The 23,678-nt window shown below is 50.2% G+C and overlaps 1 long non-coding RNA gene across 2 annotated transcripts in view; it reads right to left on the reverse strand.

The window, feature by feature from the left end:
• Positions 1 to 21,101: 21,101 nt before the first annotated feature.
• LOC114486209 (uncharacterized) overlaps positions 21,102 to 23,678 on the reverse strand; it is a 30,022-nt gene continuing 27,445 nt past the window's right edge. For both annotated transcript variants that reach the window (XR_003679548.1, XR_003679547.1), the window contains one exon: positions 21,102 to 21,500. This is a non-coding gene — a long non-coding RNA (uncharacterized lncRNA). The remainder of the gene's footprint in view (positions 21,501 to 23,678) is intronic.

Here is a 23,678-nt window from a genome sequence, read left to right on the forward strand (position 1 = left end):
GAGTAGAGGGTGTGAGAGGGAGTCACAAGAGGAGAGGCTGAGAGTTACCCAGGGGCCCTGCAGAGTTTAAACTTTATCCTAAGAGCCATGAGAAGCCAATGAGAAGTTTATAGCGGAGGCTTACAATGAGCAGATTTGCAACTTAGCTGGTCCAGAGTGACCAGAGTGTAGCCCATGGATGGGAGAAGGGCAAGCGACAGGTTCAGAGACCTATTAGGAGGTGATTTACGTGGTCTGGGCAGGAGGCAGTGGTGGCTTGAACCAAGTGATGGATGGGGAGCTGAGGCCAAGAGGAAGGGGTCCAAAGCTCTTAACAGCTAACAGGACTTGGTGATTGCTTAGGCATAGGGGTGGAGGGGAGAGGAGTCAAGCGTGGCTCCCAGGTTTCTGATTAAGCAGATGGGCAATGGGGCTATTTTACTGAGGGGAGCAGGTCTGCCGGCAGGGGATGATGAGTGCAAACTTGGATGTGTTCAGCTTGAGCTCCTGGAGGAGCTGCTTAGGGCAGGCAAGTGCCAGAGAGGGTGGGCAAGGCTAAATTTCTGGAGAGAGTTCTGTGTTGGAGGGATAGACTTGGGGGCCCAGGTGTACATGGTCATTGAACTGGGAGAGGGCAAGCTTTCCCTCTTCCATGAAGCCTGCCGTGCTCCCTCCAGTTGACTGCACCCAGCCCTAGCTCCCTCTCTACATAGTACATGCTGCTTTGTGCTACTGAGCTTTTCTCCAGGTATGGACCATCTTTCTGTTCAGAGAATTATCAGAGGTTAGCTTTTACAATATCCTCATCACAGGGGTGGGAGCCTGATCCAGAAAAAGAGGAAACAGATACAAGAAATATTTTAAAACGGGGTTTAATGGACTTGTGATTGGCTGGGTGTGGGGGGTAAGGGGGCAGGAGCCTTCACAGCTACTCCCAGCTTACCAACATGGGGGATGGTTTAGACCAGAGGACAAGAAGAGGAATAGGTTTCTGGAGGAAGAACACGGGTTAAGTTTTGGATCCGCTGAGTTTGTGGTGATGCCTGTAGAAGCTCTAGCTGGGAAAGTCCAGAAAGACAGAGGAATTGGAGTCTGAGGTGGAGTCTGGAGTTATATGTCAGGGAGCCTCAGCCACCACCCCTCCCCCTGCTCCAGCCACAGTAGCCTTCTTTTTACTAGCTCATTTCTCACCTCAGGGCCTTTGCACTTGCTCTTTCCGCTGCCTGAAACACTCTCTTCTCAGACATCCACACGGTTTGTGCACTTAATTAATTCAGGTTGCTATCTGGAGTAGCCCTTTACCCCATCACTCTCTATCTGCTTACCCTGCTCTAATTTTCATCATAGCATTAATCACTCCCCAACATTCCATTGTAAAGTTGTTTACATGTTCTTCTGTCTCCACCACTGGAATGTGACTTCCCTCAGGGCAGGGGTTCAGTCTGTCTGGTTCACCTTCACCCGGAAGGCACCTGAGGAGGTCCCAGAGTGGGCAGCTGGTGAACACTGGTGCTGGAATGACTCACCAGGGAGTGTGACAGCTATGCCAGCAGCAGGGGCAGGAGAGGGTCACAGCCAGATGCAGTCAGAGTGGAAGGAGAAGGCGCCTGAGGCAGAATCCGGGAGGGACCTCAGGGCAACACTGAAGCCTAGGGCCAGGGAGAGGGGCCCCCAGAGGAGGGATGAAGGATGTCGAGAGTGGACCTTGTATAGGCATTTGTATTTTGCACCTCAGACGGGGGCCCCAGGTAGTACATGCAGGGCCAAGATGCCCCGGCAGTGGAGAGTCCCAGCAGGAGGAGGGGCTAAGATCACGGAATGCCTCAGAGAGGTCTCCTCTGAGAAAGACCCTTGGAGTGGGCCCCTGGTGGCAGCTTCTGTGGCATGTGGGGACAGACTCCAGATATAGTAAAGAGTAAACCAGGAGAGTAGCAGAGGAGAGGAGCTAGGCACAGTGTGCCAGGCTCTGGAATGCTAACTGGGGAGGGGGATGGAGATAGGGGAGGGGGGATCAGTTATGATGAATGATGATCACAGCCTCCTAACTGCTATCCTGGTCCCATTTTGGCAGTGAACTCCCCATACAGAGTAATCTTAAAAGCATACATCAGATCAGTTCACTCCCCTGCTCAAAATCATTACTTAGAATTAAACCAAATGCCCCAACATGATAAGCAAGGCCCTCCAGTCCTGCCCTGCCTTCTCCTCTGACCTCATCCTCCGCCACAGCCCCTGTTTGCTCCGCTCTAGCCACGCAGGCTCCAGGCTGGTCCTTGAGCCAAGCATCTCCCTGCCTCAGAGCGTCGGCACTGCTGTTCCCTCTGCTTAGAACGCTCTCCCCCAGGGTGTGGCCTGGCCCTCTCCCTTACCATACTCAGGTCTCTGTCCAAAAGTCACTTCCTCCGAGAAACTTTTCCTGAGCATCCTGAGATGGTACTATCCCACCTTATGTCACCTTGTCCTTGCAGAGAAGAAAATTATATTTATTGTATATTAAATGTTTATTCATTTGCTGGTTAGTTTCTTGTTCGTCTTCCTCACTAAAGTGTAAGCTCCAGGAGGACAGGGGGTTTTGTCCGTTTTGCTCATTGCTACATCCTTAGCAATGGAAGGTTGCCTGACACATAGTCGGCATTGATAAGTACTGCGTGGAATGGATGCGTGAATCAACGAATAGCCGTGTGTCTAAAGCAAATTTGCAAACAGCCCTTATACACAATGGCTCTTCAAGCTGCTTTGCAAAGGGACATCCTCATTTTACAGAAGAACAAGCTTAGGCTTGGAGCAGCTGAGTGACTTGCCCAGACAGAGCCCGAGCCCATGGTGGCTGCAGGCAGGGGAGCACAGAGCAGACCCCAAGTTATTCTCACCATGCCCTGGAGACCCTCTACAGAGATGCAAACCTAGGCCCTCTCTTGGCTTTCTCCTGGTCCAGGGGGAAAATGAGAGGAAGACTGGGGGGAATAAAGAAATGCCAGGAGGAGCATTGGGAGGGGAGGAGGAGGAATCTTGAGGAACCGGGAGGGGTGGGGAGGGATGGGGAAGGCTTGGGGTGGGGCAGCCAGCCTCCCAAGGAAACTGAACACCTTGCATCCCAGCCTTGAAGGGGCACCTTGGATCCCAACAGCCCACTTCTACCTCCAGGGGATAAGCAGGGACTTCCCTCAGGAAGGGTTGCCCTTGCTAATGAAGCCCTGACCCCGTTTGGCAGCCCTCCACCCCTCCCCACAAGCTGCTGGGAATCTCCCACTTCCTGGTAGGAACTGTGGAGTCCTGGGGGGATTTTCCTCAGCCCAGGAATTCAGGACATTGTCCAACTTTTCTCATAACTTCTTCACCCTCTGCATACCACCCCACACTCACCGACGCACAAATTGGAGGGGGGTTAGAGGGGGAGGGCACAGTCTCCTGGAAACCTCTGCACTTGACCCCAGAGCAGGCACTTCCTCCCCACATCTCCCCAAGCCCTTTGTCGGGTCATTTTGAAGCCACCCTTAGGGAACGGGCCCTCTCTGTCCTCTTCATAATGTGAGTGACTCGATGGCTGACACCACAACTGCTGAACACACAGCCCCTCAAACCAAGATGGGGTCCAATCCACAGTCGTAGGGGGAAGGGCAGGGGGGGAGGTTCTGGGGGTGCCTCTCAGGCCGCTTCTCTGCTGTTCCTGTGAATCACTCCAGCCTGGTCCCCGTAGCTCCTGACGCCGCCCTGCTGGCTAGAAGGGCCCTGGCACCTGGCCACGTGCAGGAGAGAGTGGCTACAGGTTGGGCGGGTGCTGGGAAGCCTTGGTCAGTCAGCCAGCCTCAGGGACCCCCACCGGGATGAGCAGTGATCCCCTGGTGCCTGAGTCAAGACAGCAGTCCCGTGAATCACGAGCGCTTGTCTGGTCTGAGACACCTCCCAGGCCAGCTATTTACTCACAGGTCCCCAGAACACCGGCTACTTCCCAGCAACTCTTTCTCTTAATTCATTTCAGCAAACACTGACTCTACCAGGACTAGAACAAGGCACTGGAAGGGAGAAGAGTAAAAGAATGAAGGAGACACAGCTCCTGTCTTCTGGGACCCCGAGGTTCATCCTAACAAATCACACATGGTGCTTTTACGACCTGCCAGGGTCTGGGCAGGGGGGTGGGGACTTTTAGAGATAAGCATAGCATCTTTCTGAACTCAAGGAACTTCTGTTCTAGCTGGGGAGACGGATACAAACCAGTAATTCCACTCCCTGGTGGAATTATCGGTCCTTCGCCTGTCTCAGAATGCACCATGAGCCTTTGTCGTCGCCCATCAGCTCGCCAAGCACCCCAGCGCTCCCACCAGAATATGAGCACCTCGAAGGTAGGACCTCTTCTCTCTTTGTATCCTCAGTGGCTCATACAGCTAAGCATACTTGCAGTGTAAGTGTTACATGAACGACTTCTAAACTGCTTACAAAACTGAAAATACATGCTGAATAGAGATGCCGGCACAGCCTTCTGGCTTCGTTGTAGAGGAAGGGCTGATTAATTCTGAAAGGTGAGCATCAGATAAGGCACCAGGAAGAAGGTGTGATTGTAGCTAAGCCCTACAGGATGCAGGTGGAGAACGGAAAGAGGGACATCTCAGGCTGAGGGGACAGCAGATTCAAATCCCCAGAGTCAGGAAAGAATATCGCTTATTTCAGCTAATGTAAAACAACCCAGAGGGGTTGGCACAGAGTGCGTGGAGGAAGGAATAGGAGATCTGGGTGACAAGGAACATGGGGCCAGGTCAAGAGGAGTCTTGAATGCTATGCTAAGAAGTTTGATCTTTGTTCTGTAGACACAGAGATCCTCTGAGAAATTCTGAGGATGGGAATCATGTAAACTAAGCAGCATGTTAGGAACATTATACAATGGCTGAGTAAAGGGTCTATTTGGAGAAAGCATTGCTAGGAGTGTCCTCTCGCTGGCCTTGGCCTCTTGGGAAGAGGGAGAAGCTGGGGAAAATTGGGGGGAGGGTGTGGTAGGAGGGAAGCAGAGAAAGCATTTAGGAAGCAATTGTAATGTGAGGAGACATGACAATGATATGAATAAGAGCAGGACAGTGGGAATAGAAAGGCAAAGTTAGTGGCCAATTGGATATGGAAGTGAGACTGAACTTTCTAGCCAGAGTAGCTGAAAGAAGACAGGAGACGGGGCAGGCTCTGGGAGTTGGGGGGAAAATGGTGAGGCATACCACCGTGTGTTATTACCAGTATTCTAGTTCCTTGGGCTTCCAGAGTAACACTGAGAAGAGAAAGAATCTTAGATTTTCTCAGTCTTGATGAATATTGATGACTGACTGTGGGTAGACTGTAGGAAGACTCAACGGAATCCACTTTTTTCCAAGCTTACACAGAATCTCTTTCTACGATTGAAACACTTCACAGTCCCCTCCCAGTGTGAGCCACTACCAGCTCTCCTCTTCCTGCCCACCACCATAGCAAGCCCTGTCCACTATGTTTTCCCCAGTCTACATCTATTCAACTCCTTGTACAACCACTTTTTAAAACGTATACCCTGTTCTCGAAACTTCAACTTATTTTACTTGCATTTTAATTCTCGGCAGATGACATCACCACCCCCTTCAAAGATAAAATAGGAACCTGGAGGCCGGAAATCATTCACCACACTGCCATCCTCCCACCAATCGGCCTGGATCCTTCCTTTCCACTTTGCCTCCTGGCTTGATGGAAGATGTATATCCTTCTATCTAATCTCGCCACTTATGTTCTGGATCCCATCCCTAGTGCCATCTCAGGGACCTTGCATGTTCCCTCTTCCTTCATCTTCAACTTCTCTCTCTCTGTTCATGGCTTCCCATCAACATTTAAACAAGTTCAAGTCCCTAATACTAAATCAAGCCTGCCCTCGATACCACCTCTTCTTCCAGCTCCTACCTTCTCCTTCATGGGAAAACATCTCAAGCCCTCCCATTTACTCCTCAACTCACTGTGATGTATTTTCCCCTATCACAAAACATAAATAAACTGCAGTCACGAAGACCACTATTGACTCCTCCATCCTTCCCGTGAATGCTTTTAGCCCTTGTGTGTTTCATTTTTCTGCTGAGGGTCATTTCTTCTTTCTACTACCGTCACCTTCTGTGGTGCTCCCCTGTTTTTCCTCCTCCTTTCTCCACTACCCAAACCCTAAACTTTGGAGTTAATCAGACCCTGTTCTAGGCTTTGTCTCCTCCTTAGATTGACCTTAAGCCACCCCTACATGGCTGATGCTGCACGTGCTGCTCTATGCTGACACGGTCTAGACCTCTGTCTTGTGCTTCAGATCCACGTACACAATTGCCCGTTTGTCAGATTTAGCAAATAGAAATACAGGATGCCCAGTTCACTTTGAATTTCAGATAAACAAGGAAAAAAAATTTAGTATGACCATGGCCCACGTAATGTTTAGGACAGATTTATACTAAGAAATTATTTTTTGTTTATCTGAAATTCAAATTGAACTGGGCACCCTTATTGTATCTGGCAAAGCCTGCATGACTTGACCTCTTTCTTCAAGGCCCCAGAGGCATCTCCACTTCATGGATCCACAACCAAACTTCCCATGGAATGAACTTGACCACGCAGGGGGTTATACAAGTGAAAAAAGCAAAGTTGTCCTTGACTCCTCTGCTCTTCTTTAGCTCCTAAATCTTCCAAAATATCCTTAAAATCTGACTGCTCGGCTCCAGCAAAAGCCATCTCCCTAATCTAGGCTGCCAATGTCTTGTACCCACTACGGTGTCCCCTGTGGGCCCTGGGATGTGATTGCTACACGGCAGCCCCAAATATCTTATTTAAATGCACATTTTCTCATGGCTTTGACTGATTTAAATTCCAGAGTCTAAAATCCTGACCATGACCCCCCACGTCATGTGTGACATGGCCCATGCCCACCTCTCCCTCCTCTTTAAGGGTCACTTTCTCAGCATTCCACAGCCACTCTGAGGTTTTCTCAGGTCCTCCAAAGTGCTGAGCCCACCTTGCCCTGGGCCTTCCCACAGGCTCTGCCCTCTGCCTGGAACAATCTTCTCTCCTGCTTCTCCTCTTAGCTCTTAATAATTCTTTAGGCCTCAGCCCCTGTCCTTCACTCCCCCTCCATCCCATGCTTCTCTTTCAGGGCACTCATCAATTTCTAATCACCTGCTCGGTGCCCAGTCCTCTTGTAGACTTTGAGCTCCCCGAGAGCAGGACCTTGTCTGTCTTCTCCATTGTATCCTGAGCCCCTAACACAGTCCCTAGCCCAGCAGAGAATCTCAATTAATATTTCAGGGATGAATGAGAGAGTAACGTTCCTCCCCATTCAGCCTGGGAGGTCTCCTCTTATCTTCCCGTGATCTCTCAGCACAGAGCACTCCCCAGAACTGGAATGGTTTCCAGATGGATTTAGAATTTACCCACCACTCTGTCCCCCAGTGGGGTATCTCAGTCTTCCAGGTCCAACATCAGTGACTCAGACCCTGTCACTGTCTGAGTCAGGAGGCAGAGTGACCAGAGACTAGAGGGATGGCAGGCAGCCTCCTGCAGGATGATGGCGGGCCTGGAGCTGGTGACCTGAGGCAAAGGCCCGGCCCCCAGGGCAGCCTGTCTCCAGGCTTGGCTCCCCACAAGTCTCATGGAAGCCCTCCAACGATGGATGTGTTGTACCTGGGGATTGTGGAGGGCTTCCAACTACACCTGTCCAGCAGACTCTTGCAAATGAGGGCCTAGAATTGAAGGAGTGATCAGGGCTATAGAGTCACCAACAAGCAAGTTGACCATCAAAGCTAAGACTAGTGGAGAGGGTCCCCAGGGAGACCATGGAGATGTCCAGGAGAAGAGGCCAGTGGCAGAATTTTGGGGACGCCTGGCTTAAGGGACTCAGGAAGAAGAGTAAACTACACAGAAGTAGAGAAAGAGGAACTAGAGCTGTAGAGGGAGAACCATGAAGGTGCAAAAGCCGGAAGCCCAGGCCATAAGGTTTAAAGAAGCAAAGATTGAGCAACAGCTGCCCCAAGAGGGTGAGCACTAAGTGGAAGCTGGGGTTGGAAAATGGGACATCAGTGGTGACCTTTGAAGAGAAAAATTAGCTTATCTGTCTGGTACCAGACCCTTCTACCTTCACTCGGATGGCCCCTCCATGGGCATGGAGAATGCTGTCCCCTCCCTGCTTATTTCTATAAGTGGGAGAACTGTTTATGATTTGGGAAATGGTTGGGAAAAAGGAGAAAGTCAATCCTGGTTCAGCAAGGTCATGGCTATGTGTCCAGTCTCCAGAGCCTGGGACTCTGGGCTGAGGAAGTTGGGGGTGTGGTCCCCACCCTCTAGCGGCTGATGGTCTAACGGGGGGTGTCCAGGCACTGCTGCTCAGCTCTGCCCCTTCTCAGGCTGGGGGGCTTCCTGAAGAAGCCTTCCCCTTTGTCTCTGTGCCCCTCCTTGCCACCACGCACTCTTTTGCCTGGAGTTTGCCTCCTACATTCCCCTTCTCAGACCCGCAGAAGCTGCTTGCACAAAGGGCCACATTCTCCCCACTTCATTCTAGCCCCCAAACAAGCCTCAACATACTTCTTTTTTTTTTTGGCACGCGGGCCTCTCACTGTTGTGGCCTCTCCCGTTGCGGAGCGCAGGCTCAGCGGCCATGGCTCACGGGCCCAGCCGCTCCGCGGCATGTGGGATCCTCCCGAACCAGGGCACGGCTTCTCTGCCCTCTCCATCACCAAGCCCTGGCACCTCCCGCTCTCGGCCTGCTTTCACGGGGTTTCTGAAGATAAGGCCTCTTCTTAGCGGCAGGCACGCTCAGGCCTCCCGGCCTCAAAATCCTTTTCTCCTTCTAGAAGGGACACATGGGTGTCGGGGGAGGAAGGGAAAGCACCTTTTATCATTTCAATTCTCGTTCTTCGGTGCCTTCTCCACCAAGTTATCCGGCATGCAGCTGCCACGTGGCCTGTCCACGTACCCCTGCACCTAGCCTAGGGCTGGCACAGTGGAGGGTGCAAGAAATACTTGTTGAATTCTTGAATGCTCTTTCTTGCCTTAAACAGAGATTGTAGGAGGTAACTTAACCTTTTCTTATTGACACAGTGCTCTCCTTAACTACCGGTTAATTCGCACAGATGGCGTCCGCGATGCCTTCAGGTGTTACTGAATTACGGAGAACTGTTGGACCCTGCACTAATTAGCCTCAGACACCGTGAATCTTGAGTAATTGTGTTTTGCTTTTCTAGTATTTCTGTTTCCTTCACTGTGTCTGCTGTCACTTCTTGCTGAAGGTTCTGTTTGCCCCTGGGAGTTTCCCTCTGTTATCCGTTTTCTTTCACTGGTTTTCTCTGGAACAGAAAACCAGATCACCTGTGTGTTCAGATTATCTATGCACTAGGCACCATTAGACTTTAAGCAAAGAGAAGAAGGATTTTCTTAGGAGTAAAATATCTGTTTTAGCGTACAAACTCCATACTCTCCATGCAGGCAGCTTCCTTGTTCTTGGAGGGCTGCCTGAGGGGTGACCTACAAAAGTGCTATTGTGGTGGACCTTTCAGATTAAAAATATATATTTTAAGATGACTTTGGAAAAGGGACATGAGAGCATATTAAGGCCTCTTGGAATTAGAGTTGGCTACGTAGATGGATAAGGAGAGGTGAACTGTTTTTTCTGCAAAGAATATCACTGAATCTTCATCATCTGTAGTTTTCCCTGTTGACCTTGGGTAACGGCACAATTTTACCTTTTTTATCACGGACGGCAGGCCTGGGAATTCGGTTGAGGGAGGTTTGGGCCTTGGAGGGGTGAGGGTTGTCACACCAGCAGGGGATATTGTCTCATCGTGGAGCTGTCGCCTCTGCACTGTGTCTCACTGCAAGCACCCGAGTCAACGGTGGTGACAGTAAGGCCTGACCCAGTTAGGGTGCTGTGAGGACCAGGTAGAGAGAGTGCACGGTGAGGGCCTCTTTTCAGAAATTAAAAAAAAATTTAATTGAAATATAGTTGATTTACAAGGCTGTGTTTCTGGTGTACACAGAATATATATACACATATTCTTTTTCATATTCTTTTCCATTATGGTTTATCACAGGATATTGACTCTAGTTCCCTCTGCGTACAGTAGGTCCTTGTTGGTTATCTATTTTAGATATAGTAGTGTGTATATGTTACTCCCAAACTCCTAATTTATCCCTCCCCTCTTTTCCCCTTTGGTAATCGTAAGTTTGTTTTCTATGTCTGTGAGTCTGTTTCTATTTTGTAAATAGGTTCATTTGTGTCATATTTTAGTTTCTACATATAGGCGATATCGTATGATATTTGTCTTTCTCTTTTTTTTTTTTTTGGCGGTACGTGGGCCCCCCACTGTTGTGGCCTCTCCTGTTGCGGAGCACAGGCTCCAGACGCGCAGGCTCAGCGGCCATGGCTCACGGGCCCAGCCGCTCCACGGCATGTGGGATCCTCCTGGACCGGGGCACGAGCCCATGTGCCCTGCATCGGCAGGCGGACTCCCAACCACTGCGCCACCAGGGAAGCCCAACATACTTCTTTACTTACATCCACTTCAAGGAAACAAACAGGAAAACAACTACCGGTCCACCCCAGCTTGGGGGTTATGGGGTCTGACAGCTCTCCAAAGCTCTTCCAGCTCTGCGTGGCTCCTAGTCTCTGTTCCTTATCCCTCCCAGGAGCCTCCATGGGCCTTGACCTCAGGAATTTGATCCTGAGGGTAAAAGGTCTTTCTCCTTTCCACCCCAGATATGCAGGACCCCCCTCCCAGTGACCCCATCTTCAGTGGGTCCTCTGTCCTGTGGAGCCCTTGGGTCCATTGCTCAGAGCTTCCGACCCATTCAGGAGTGTCCCAATGGGAGGCGTTCTCTCCCAGATGACACAGGACAGATTAATTTTACATAATAGTATTTTCATCATAACACTCCCATGCTCTAAAACCTTCAGTGGCTCCCTGTGGCCTGGGAGCTGAGTGGGAAACCTTTTGCTGGTGCCCAGTGAGCCCGGGCGGGCTCCAGGGGGAGAAGTGCCTTCCTTTGCAGGGAGAGAGGTGAGAGGAAGTCCACCTTGGAGGTCCCGCCGAAACAGGGCATGCCCCCTCCCCAGCACTGCCCCACTGTGGGCTTCCTGAGGAACGGGAGCTTGGAAAAGGAGGAGAGAAGGTGGGCTGGAGTAGAGAATGAGCTCAGAAGACCTTTGCCTTGGGCTCCTACGTGGCCAGCTCCAGATCGTACAGGGTTAGGTACAAGCTCAGCAGCTGGGCATCCAAAGCCTGAACAGCTGGCCCTAGCATATGACCCAGCATTCAGGAGGCCTGAGCACCAACACCTTCGCCAGGTACTCCCACAGACCTCGGACAAGTACTTGTAGCCTCAGACTCCGTAAGTGAAAATGTGGGAATTGGTTCCTCCGGTCCGTTCAGCTCTGCCATCCTGCAACTCCACGACTCTGCCTTTCCTCCCCACTCCTCCACACACAGCGTCCTGCTCCAGCCTCATCCATTTTCTCAGGTCTCTGAACAGAGGCCCCTTCCTCTAGGCCAGAAAGGGCCAATACACTTATTCCCACATTAACCAGTTGGTGATGGCAGCATTGAGAAGGAGTCTGCACTCAGTTGGTGGGAAGCAGCATAACAATCAGTCAACAACGTCATCCACAGACAAGCGATAGCAGAGTGGAGTCATGTGTGCCATCTATTTGCCAAATTTGATCTACCCTCTTCCACCCTTTTTTTAAAATTTTTTAATTTATTTTGTTTTGACTGCGTTGGGTCTTTGTTGCTGAGCGCGGGCTTTCTCTAGTTGCGGCGAGCGGGGGCTACGCTTTGTTGTGGTGCACGGGCTTCTCATTACGGTGGCTTCTCTTGTTGTGGAGCATGGGCTCTAGGCGCGCGGGCTTCAGTAGTTGTGGCGCACGGGCTCAGTAGTTGTGGCGCGTGAGCTTAGTTGCTCCGCGGCATGTGGGATCTTCCCGGACCAGGGATCGAACCCTTTTTCCCCTGCATTGGAAGGAGGATTCTTAACCAGTGAGCCACCAGGGAAGCCCCTCTTCCACCCTTTGACTCAAGCAATTCCCCCTTCCTGAATTCCCTCCCTTCCTCTCTACCTGTCCAGTTCTTTCAAGACCCAGATTCTTCAAGAAGCTGGGGGCAGTTTTCCAGCCCTCAGAAACCTCGTCCTCCTCTGAGCCTTTTAAAGTGATTTTGGGGGGACATTTGGTTTGTTTCTAGAGCTGCTATAAACAAAAATAAACAAATAAACCAAAACCAAAAAAAGGTGATGACTCTTCCGCTCATTTGACATTGAATCCAGGCTACCTCCCAAGGTTAAGTTCACGCTGGTGGGTTTATGTGTTCTCACCCTAGGGAGATGGTGAGCTTCTGTGTGGCAAGGCCTAGCTTGTCCCACTTTGCCTCCAGCTGACATAGCCCAGAGCACCGCCTCGAGCCGATGCTCCGGAGAGTTTAATGAGTAGAAAAAGTGCTTATACACAAGACAGACCAGGCAGTCAGATCCTGGCCCCTCTGGACTGACAGTTGGGTGCCTGACTTGAATACAGAGAGGGGGCAGATGCGATGGCCTGAGTCAGATGTGGGACCTGGGGAATGTTTCCCTGGAAGTCAGTTTCAAAATAGGGGAGGGACTTGTTGGGTGCGAGGAGGTGGGGAAGTTCCAGCTGTGGGGAAAGAGTGAAGGTTCAAAAGTGGGAACCAAAGAATCCGCTCTGGGAAATCTCACTGAAGAACGATTCTAATCCTTTCCCTTCCTTGTACATGAGGCTGTTTGCACTTTGCCAAGTTGCTCTCTGTTTTTTCCTGCCTGTGTGCCATCTTTCCCCTAGCCATGTGTACTGGCTGCTCCCACGCTGATAATCAGTCCATCAGTCAATAATTTAAGATGTTGGTGGTGTCCTGGGGTTGGTGGTCAGCAGTGTGGGTACTCTGAGAGCTGTAAATTCAGGACTGGATCTGGGATGTCGCCAAGGCCTCATAGAGTTATGATTTATGGGAAGTTATTCTCTAGCCTTCACTGCTGGCCCTGTTATGTAGAGACGCTGTGTGTGTGTGCGCGGGGCGGCGGGGGGATGGTAGAAGGAAAGAAAGGAAATAAAAGAGCAGATGCCTGATGTTTACGCACAGTGGAGAGGACCCTCCCCGCCCACCCACCCCCCGCCTCCTATTGTATTTGGTCGCCCATGGTTTGCTATTTAACCATTCTAACCATGATCTGATTTGTATGTGCTTGTTTGTTTGCTCTCCCCGACTATTTCACAGGCCCCCCGAAGGCAGACACTGGCTTCTCTTTCTGGTGCCTGCCTCCCCTCCCTTCCCAGGCTCCTAGCACCACGCTGGGCTCATGGGAAAGCTGGATACACACCAGTTACTGGGCTGATTGACTGGCTGAGTGGCAAGTAGCAGGGCTTAATTAATCCTGGAAGGAAGACCTCCCAGAAAAGTCCCAGTGCCTGTTCCCCGAGGGCCCACAGACCTCCCCCTGGCACCCTCTGCCAGCTCAATGCCTTCTGTGCCTGACTCTGCCACTGCCAGCTCCGCCTGGCCTGTCCCCTTTGGCCTCTCTGGGGAGATGTCGCTGGCTTTCAGTTCGGAGTATTTCAGCTGGTTCTGTGAGCAGAGCTTGCTCCCAGGCCAATCTGAATGAATTTGGCCACCTCCCTGTTTTACAAGTCCCTTTTCCTACAAACATCTCCTCCTCCTTCCTGTACAATTCGTTGCTCTGTTCCCTCTGAGGGGAAAAAGACTGATGTCCTGAGCCTTTTTCTTCTCCAGGCCTGCACGCATCCCCTCTCTCATTGAACAGGGATTTGCTGGGACCTGGTTCTGGGCCTGGGTGGAGCAGTGACCTGGGCGGCTGTCAGGAAAGCACGGAAGGCCCCTGCCCTCCTGCAGCTCCAAGTCCAATGGGGTAACCAGAACACAAGGCTCATTGCGAAACCCTGCAAGGCAACGCTTGCTTGATAAGCACCACATGTGTGCAGAAGACCGCTCATCCTAGCCAAGTCTGGGCTCTCTTGGGTGGGTTGGGGTCTGGGAAGGACCAATACGAGAAAATGGAAAGAGGATTCTTCCAAGAGTGTGGAAAGTCAACCAGTTCAGTGGCTCATCAGCTATGGGACTTTGGGCAAGTCACTTAACCTCTCTGGGTTTGGGTTCTTTATCCATACACCAAGGCTCCCTGATCCTCCAAGATTCAGACTGTGCATGGCACAGAGCTGCAGCCCAGTTGCTAGACAAAGAGAAGGGCCCTGAGAACTCGCTGAGGTGGAGGTGGAGGCCCAGGACAATAGGGATGGGTGTGGGCCCACCCATGACCACTAGGTAAGAGGGGTCACACCTCAGAGGCCATAGGGGCCAGAACCACAACCTCTTCTGGGAACCAGGTGCCTCGTGCCTGGGCCTCACCTGTCCCCTGCCCCTCCCCACCCAACCCCAGTTCCAAGGCTGCAGTGGGCAAGAAAAGGAGAACTGGGGGGTTAGGGGCTGCAGGATCCACATCAGCACCAACCAGGACAAAGATGAGCTGTTCCCCCCAGCCTGAGGTTGTTTATTTGAAAGCAACAGGGTTTGCGCTGGTCACTGTTCTCAGCCTCCCAGGCCAACAGAGGCTGTCTGTGTGCCTGCCCCACCCCCTCCCGGGCTCCGTCTCTGGCCTCCACCAGGGCCCACTGCACGTGCAAATCCCCTGGCTCTTCACAGCGGCTCCCCACAGATGGAATCTGAGCAGACTCTGCTCCAGACCGATGGAGTTGTCAGTGGCAGTTTAGGAAGAAGTGTAGAAGTGGGGACACCCAGCTTTGGGGAGAGCCAGCCACATGTTAAGCAGGGAAGGTGTTTGTCTTGCCACATCCCAGAGGCCTGATCTGACCACGCTTAGTATCTCCACCCCCATACCAGATCTCAGGGTGTCTACGGCCATACCACCCTGAACGCACCCGATCTTGTCCAAATCTCAGGGCCAAGGCTTAGAGATGGCCCTGGTCATCATCCACCAGTGCTGGGAATTCAGGGATCCAAGCACCTCTGAACTGGCCTTCCGAGGTCCTGAAACCATGAGTCCAGGAGATCAAATCTGCCTGAACTTTTGGCAAAGTCAAGGGGCAGGCTCTGTACAGAGTGTCCCTGCGTGAGGTCAGACAGCCCCATTCTAGCAATTCCATCCTTTGGGATAAGCACCTTCTATACAGGGCCTCATCAAGCAGGTAACTACCTTTGGGGTGTGTGGCACATCGACCCAACAAGCAAATAAAAATGTGTTTCTTCTCTGATGGGAGAAACTGACCTAAGATGCTGGGTAGGGTCCAGGGGCCTGGCCAGAGGGGAAACACTCAGGGCAAGCGGGAAAGGAGTCTCAGCAGTGGGGCCGGAAAAAAACAACCAGTGTCCCGCTTGCTGAAAGTGAGCCCTGGGAGACAAGTGCCTTGCTTGGGCGCAGAGGCTTGGGGGTGAGACGGGGAGAGAATAGGTCTCAGGATATCGGAGGGAATAAAGGTCACTGCACTGAGCCCCAGGACCACCTTCTAAGGAGAGAGATGCCCCTTCCTTGCCCACATGCCCAGTCCTTATCTGCTCTCTGCCCCAAAGGACAGGGAAGTCAGAAAAATTCCAAAGATGTGTCAGCACAACCCCCTCCCTTCCCATTCCCAAGGGTTAGGCCATCCCTGCAGGCTCACCCCCGTCTGGCAGAGAGGACTCCAGAGAGGGTAAGGCCTCTTGTGAGAAAGCCAGATTGACCCAGAACTGCTCCTCAGCAGACTTGTGGGCCCAGAAAGGAAGGGGATTTGAGGAGGGCTAAGGTATCAGTGCTGGAGATGTCAAATACCTTGGGCCTGGGGAGCTTTGAAGTCAGGCATCTGAGGGTACAATCGGGGACTCCAGCTGTGTGACCTCTGAACCTCTCTTGACCTCTCTGAGCTTCGGTTTTGTCCAAGTGGGGATGATCCCTACTCTATAGTCAGGAGAATTAAAGCAGGTGTGTGTGTGTGTGTGTGTGTGTGTGTGTGTGTGTGTGTGTGTGTGTGTGTGTGAAAGCGCCTGGCATAAAGTGCTTTTACATGTTTAAGGCCTCCCTCGTGACTCGGGCAGGTGGCAGGGTTTTATATCCAACTTCTTAGCACAACTCTAGCAAGGAACCCAGAATCCATCCAGGAACCCCTAGTCTGGGCTCCTTGCAAAATTGGCTCTTAGCAGCCTCTTGCTGAAACTTTTGCACAGGGCCTGGTCCTGGATGGGCAGAGCTCTGCTCTGATATGTAGGAGAAGCCCCTCTGTGTCCTTCTTGAAGTCACCCTTGAAAGGAGGTCCAGGATGTGCCTGGGCTAGGATGGTGGTGTTCAGACTCCTGAAATCACGCTCTGCTGGTAGATTTCCACTCTTCCAATCCCCCCTCCCTAGACACATATGCACAAACACACACACATACATGCATGCACGCACTGCCCCATATCTGAGTGCAATCAGGGTCAACCCTCTGAGTCCACGTGTTTTGCCTGTAAACTGTGAATCTGGTGATCTAGAAGGACAGAGAAATCCTGAGGGTGAGAAAGCAGCCCCTCCAGTGTAGGCGCTGTGATGGTGGGGAAGGGTGTTTCAGAGATGACTGTGCTTACAAGAATCCCACATTTTTGTTGAGACAGCTGCTGAGTCCCCCTGCGCTCTCTCCCCCCTGTCACCTCCCTGACTCATGGTCCACCTGTCAGCCCAAGGCCTCTGAGGAAGTTTCCAAACATCCTAGTTTTGGCCACCCCCAAACTTAATTTCAGATATCCAAGTAAGGAGTTTTAAAGTGTGTCCAAGAGAAGTCCCCAGCATACATAAAACATCAGGGCTTGGGAGCTCTGTCACTTTGAGACAGCTTGATGTAGGGGAAAGGGGGAGTGAAGTACAAGGCCAGCCAAGGTCAGACGAGGCAAGGGAACTGGTATTGTGGGGACAGGATGTGCACATCCACCCCATGAGGTCAGACCAGCCTGGGGCATCCAGGATCTGCCTCTTACTTACTGAGTGACGTGGTCAGTGAGGTACCTTCTCTGGGCTGAAGGGACTAATTCCTACCTCATGGGGTTGTAAGGATTGATTTGGATCAGAGAGCAAAGTAGATGACCCGGGACCTTGCCTAGAGTAGGTGGTCAGTAGCTATACTAACAGGCATGATCTCAGTTAATGGCAACTCCATCCTTCCAGGAGTCATCTCCTGGAAAGGAAACTGTGGAGTCATCCTTGACTCCTCTTTCTCTCACATCCCCCACCAAAACTATTAGCAAATCCTGTCGTCTCTCCCTTTATCTAGTGCCTCACTTCTTCTCATCACCTCCTATCACTGCACCCAGGTCCAAGCTGCCACGACCCCTCCCTTGGCTTATTGCATTGGCTTCGCATCATGTCTCTCACTAGACCCTTCGCTCTTTTCTCAACACAGTAGCTAGAGGGATCCAGCCATCCATAGCTCCTTATTTCACTCACCCAAGTCTGTGTGATGGCCAGCAAGCAGCTCATGATCTGCCCCCTCCCTCACCCCTCTGACCTCTGCTCCCACCACGCTCCCCCTCACTCCCCCATCCCCAGCCTCACTGAACAACCCCTGTTCCTCAGCACTCAGGGCCTGGTCTCCCCCTGCCTGGGGTACACAGTCCTGACACCGCTGCAACTCAATCTACCCTTCCCTCTCAGGCCTGCCTTGACCACTGCAGTTGGCATTGCTACCCCAACAAACCCAGTACGCCCTCACCCTTTACCCTGCTCCCACGGTACTTAACACCTTTTAAATTACATACCATGTAATTTACTGATTTCTTGCTTAATGCCGGTATTCTATCTCCTCTCATTAGAATATAAACTACACAAGGGTGAAGATCTTTGTTGTGTTCCCTGATGCACCCCAGGCACCTAGGACTCAATGAATACTTGTCACGTGAGTGATGGAATCTCACAACAACCTTATGAGGTGGTTAAGGAAACCAACCTCATCTAATGACAAGAAAAACCCAGGTTTTCTACAGTTAAGTTCTGATCTTCTGCAGGTGCCTGGGGTCAGGGTACGGATGACAGTGAAAAAAAATGGCTCCCCTGTGCCCTCGACCCTCTCCCTTTTATGATCCTCTTGCCCTGGGTTGCTGTCCCTTTCGACATTCTGGCACAAGCACAGATACAGACCCATTCCTTTGGCTTCCCTCTGCACAGCTGAAGTCACCTGGAACTTTCTTGAGGTTTTACTATTTCCTACTATGCGAGAAAATTAACACAGAAAACATACGAATTATAAAAATGGTCTGCTTTATGAAGTGCCGGATTCTGATTAGAGGGTGTAGGCGCTGTCTTGTTTCCAGTTCCTTCTGAGATGTCTGCATTCTTGCCTCAGGTGCCTGGCCTAGGTTCCCTCCTTCCCGGGTCCTAACCTCCCTCTCTCTACCTGACTCCCTCCTTCTGCCCCTGGAGCTAGAAATGTAACCGCTGTTTCCCAGCCATGACCTTGAGAAGGTCACTTCTCAGGGACAGTCTCCTCTTCTGTAAAACGGGAAGGCTCATGCTTTGGCCCTCAAGTCCTATCGGGAGGCACGGATGAAATAACGGCGTGATGGGCTCGGAGAACTTTTGAACCTGACACAAACCTAAGGTAGATGGGAGGTGTGCATATAGAGTCGGGGCCACCCCAGAGCCAGGATGACAAAGGAACCTGAAATAGGGGGCAGTGGGGCTGTTGAAACAGCTGGTGTCCGCAAAAGTCACCCTTGCCAGGTCAGGTCACCCTTGCCAGGAGACCTGCATTCTGATCACAGACAGAGAAGCTTTAATTACAAGCAAGGACCCTTTGGTCTCCTGACTCTCTAGTTGTAGATGAGGCTGACAGTGGGGGAGCCGGAACCCAGGGAAACTGAGGCTCTAAGTGGGGCCGGGCTGAAGTCCCATCAAATCTGAAGGGGATCCCAGGGGAGCTCATGTCCTGGGAGGAGCACCTTTGGGGGCAGTATCCTTGTACCCCCTTGGGAAACTTTCCTTGGCATAATGAAATCCATAAAGTACCTACTACGTATCAAATACCATGCTTGGTATTGGGGATACAGCAGTGAACACAACAGACAGGGCTCTTGCCCTCAAGGGACATGGTGTCTATCAATGAGACAGATGTGAAGCAAACACTCAAATAATTATTATTAACCGCAGAGGCCAGAGCTCAGAAGGAGAGGCACAGGGTGCCACGAAAGTGTTTAACAGGGAAACTTCATTTCGTGCATGTGATGGTGGTGGGGCGATGCGGGGGGAGCAGGGGGGTCAGGAAGGCTTCCCTGAAGGTTCTGTTTGCGCTAAGAACTAGTTGCAAGACATCAGTGGATTATCTCAACCAAGCCAAAACTGGGCTCTCCACGTGTCCCTGCAGGCCCCAGGAAGCTGGACAGAGTATGGCCCTGAGGCCCTTGACGTAGGTCGGGCGCCGGCATAGGGGATAGGACCTGGCAGTGAAGGGGCAGGGCGGTCCTGAGGGGTGCAGCCTGGGCTCTGCCCCTCAGTCTTTCCAGACCCCACCCAGCCCCTGGCACATCCAACCAGCACCGACTGCAAGATCCCGGCTGCTCGGCCACTGACGGATGGACGCAGCGGGGCAGGGCTCCATGACCTCACTGTAATGGTCTCCTTACAGCCCCGCCAGCAGGAGGAGAAAACAAACACCGAAAAGTCCCCCAGTGCTCCCAGATGCCTGCTCAGGAAGACTCAGGGCTCCAGGCTGTGGGCAGCGTGCCCAGCTCAGGAGGCCAGAATGGAATTCGAAAGTGCTTGTTTCTCTCTGAAAAATTCCAAAGATTGCTCAACATTCCTTTGACCCCAGGAGCTGGCGTTTCGCAGGAGGTGCTGAGAGCTGAGGATCCGGAGCCTTGTGCTCCTGCCCTGTGGCTCAGGACTGTCAGGGAATAGCCCCTCTGTCCTGTTCCCCGGGGGACAGAGGGAGGGAGGCAGTGGAGGGCTCTGGAGACACCTCCCCTTGTCTGGACACAGGGGCGCTGATGGTGGAGTGGACTTTATAGGTCTGGAAGGAGGATGGGGAAACTAGCAGCCTTCAGTAGAGGGGAGAGGACGCTCCTATCCCTTGATGAGAGCTGCCATGTTCCCAAGAGGCCCTGACACTGGGGGCCCAGATTCTCAGGCTCTGGTGCAAAGGCCACTGGAGTAGCTCATTGAGATCAACTCTCTGTGACCACTGGGAAGATCAGCTCTCTCTTCCCAGCTCTGTGTCTAAGGACGTTGGCTCAAATGCCCCCTCTTCCAGGCAGCCTGCTCACTGCCTGGATTTGAATCTTCTCCTCTGATAAGGCACTAACCACACTGTGTCTCACACTGCAGTTGTTTCTCTAAGTGTCTGCTCTCCTCTACAAAGGAGGAAATGCCCTGGAAGACAGGAGCTGTTTTGGCTCAGGCCTGTATAATTCTGCAGGACCCAGCTGGCATAGAGATGTAGATACCAAGATGTTCACCGCAGCATTGTTTACAATAGTGGAAAATGGCAAGTTCTCTAACTGTTCAAGAATGGGGTTTGATTAAATAAATTGGAGTGTATCCATATGGTGGAATGCTAAGCAGCTATTGACAGTTACATTTTAAAAAATATTTAAAGATACAGGAGTATGTTAAAATCAACAAACTTCATCCTGCAGAGTTAACCACTATTAACATTTTGGTGTGTTTACTTTACCTATTTTTTCCCTATGTAGATATACAAATGCATTAAAATCCCACCAAAATGCAATTACGTGTGGGGATAAAAGTTAAATTGTGTTAAGTGTGGGGTTGCATTCTTGTGAAAGTAACGGAAGACAGCAACTGGAGGGGAGTCTATATTGTCACAGAATGTACAGTATGAAGACATTGAAAATTATACTGCACTCAGCATTCTGTACACTGAATTAGAAAAGCCTCAAATGACTTTGAGGCTGTCACATCCTAACCACACCCACTTCATTCTCAGAAGGGACCCGTGGTGGGCAGTGGTTTGAGAATGAGGGTGGAAAGAATGAAAGCCTATAGATCATATCAAATTTGCATAATCACGGAATCTGACATATATTTTAACGACATTAGAATCATACTGTATACAAATATGTTTCATAGCATTTCTTATTTAACATTATACCTTAAGCAACACTCCATCTTATTAAATATTATTTTAAAACCTGTCATTGTTGTACGCGTTCTTGCTTTCTAAAAAATGTCTTTGTTCTTATCTTTTACCCCCCCCCTTATTCATAGGGTGCAACTGCTGAGTCAAAAGCATCAATAGAACTATTTTAAAGATTATTGAAATACATTTCCAAATTTCCCTCCAGAAAAGTTGTTCTAAATTACACTCAGCAGCAAATGAGAGAGTTGCCTGGAGCCCTGTCATTGGGTGGGTTAATCATTGTTAAAGTGACTAGATGGATCTGAGAGGTACTTCCACAGACAGAGTAGATGGGATCTGATGGCTGCGCGGTGCTGGGGGCATGAAATCAAAAGCAGAAGGAGTTGACAATACTGAAGTCCTCGGCCTGGGTGTGCGCAAAGATGAGGAAGCCTTTGGTGGAGAAAGGGACAAAAGAAAGAGGATTGAGATCAGGAGAATCGAAATTTGGTTTGGGAATACTGCATATTTAAAAGAAGCAAACAAAAAAACATATAAGACTCAGAAGATAAATAAACAAAGACGTTTCGCCCAAAGGAAACCTGCAAATAGTTAAAGAATAATAAAGCATCAATCTTATCATTCCATTAACTAAGATTCATTTGGCTGAAAATAGTAGAAATTGAAGTTTTATAAGTTTAGTTAAAGGGGAGAATTTAGGGAAGATTCATAAAAGATGAATTCTTACACATTGACAGGATTCTCTCTCTCTCTCTCTCTCTCTCTTTCATCTTTGTTTTCCTCTACAGAATGACCTATTCTCTCTCAGACTGGCATTGTCCACATGACAGGAAGCATGGCTTTTGAGAGCACCTGTGGCTCACCTCTCACAGTTTGGTGCTAGGACCTGCTCTCTCTGGTCTCAAGGTCAAAAATCTCAAGGAAAGGCTCTTATTCACCCAACATGGTGCCTCAGTTGAGGCCTAGGGTGAGCTGTTACGATCGGTCACCTTAGCTCAAGTACCCTTCCTTGGGCTAATAAACAGTGTTTGGGAGCAGGATTTAGAAGAGAATGGAGCATGCATGTGAACCAAAGGGTTAGAAAGGACAGACTGTTGCTCAGAAGAGGTGTGCAAAATAATTGATAGTCTTCCCCACATACCCACATAGTTTCCTTTCCATACACAAAATACCCCCAAGTGTCCTCTCTTACTGTAATACAACCATCCTCTTGTCAGTGGGATGTAACTCAAAGTCATCCAGCTACTGCTTCTCTCTCCAAGTCCAGAATCCCCTAGATGGATGATCTCTCTTTCCTCTGGTAGTTTTAAAGATTTTCTTGTTCACTCTTGACATTCTACAGCTTTAGACCAGCATGTATAAGTGTGGATTTATTATCTATTCTACTCAACATTCAGTGGGCACTTTCTGTCTGAGGATTCTGGAGAATTTTTCACCATTATCTCCTCAGTCTTCTCTACCATTTGCTCTAATCCTTTCTTTTGAATCTTCTCTTGGATGGAGCCTCTCAAACTCTTTTCCCTGCCTCATAATTACCCCTTCATCATTTTCGATTTTTAAAAGATCCTCTGCGCTGAGTTCTGGGTGAATTCCTCAGCTCCATCTTCCAAAGCTCTAATTATTTATTCAACTATATTTGGTCCAGAACTCCCCCCATCTGTTCAGTTTTTATCTCAAGTACTAGATTTTTCCATTTCCAGGATTTCAAATTGTTCCTCTTCCATATCCACTTATTCTTGTTCATTTTTTCCCTCATCTTTTGACAATTCTCAACTTGCTTGTTTTACAATCATTTTCATCTTGTTCTACTGTTTTCTTTTCATCTGAAAGGAGTTTATCTCCTGCTGATTGCTTTTGTTGGCAGCCTTTCTTCACATTAGTCTTCTTATTTCTTTTCTGTTTCCTATCCATGGACATGTTTATCTTCTTTTGAAATGTGACTGTGTCGTTTTATTCTCCTCTCTCTCATATGTTTTTCTTTCACTGGAGAGGCAGTGTAGAGTAATATTAAGAGCTCAGGTTCTGGAGACTGCCTGTGTTCAGATCTTGGCCCCATGACTTAATAGCTGTACGATTTGGGGCAGGTTTCTTGATCCTCATCTGTAAATTGAGGGATAATAATAATAACACCTACCTAGTAGGGTTTGGGGGAGGCTTTAGTGAGCTGACGCACACAAGGCGCTTTCACAGTGCCTAGAACACAGTGAGTGCTTAGTACATGTTAGATATTTTTCCACATATTTAGAGAAAATTAGTGCCTCCAGGTGTGGATAGGAACGGTGCTCAAAGGACGAACTTAGAGGGTCACTTGACAGCAAGTTCAAGTCCAGGATTCCTGAGTGTGTCTATTGCTCTTGGTCAAGCCTTCTCATCGTTCCCCGTGATCTTGCCCACACTGGCTTTGTGATTGCTACCAATCACCTCCCACACTCCTCATGTCCAATGCTGGTGGGAAACAGGGCAACTGTTATAAATGCTACTGTTGAAAATGGGTGAAAAGGAGGCAACACACAGTGGTCGCATTTGAACCACATCTAGCTGGACAGGGATGGTGAGGTCAGGGCTGTGGCTGGTGAATATCACTGCATCTTGGCAAAGACTGTGTTCTCT

The sequence above is a fragment of the Physeter macrocephalus genome, chromosome 4, assembly GCF_002837175.3.
Source record: "Physeter macrocephalus isolate SW-GA chromosome 4, ASM283717v5, whole genome shotgun sequence".
Lineage (NCBI taxonomy): Eukaryota > Metazoa > Chordata > Mammalia > Artiodactyla > Physeteridae > Physeter > Physeter macrocephalus.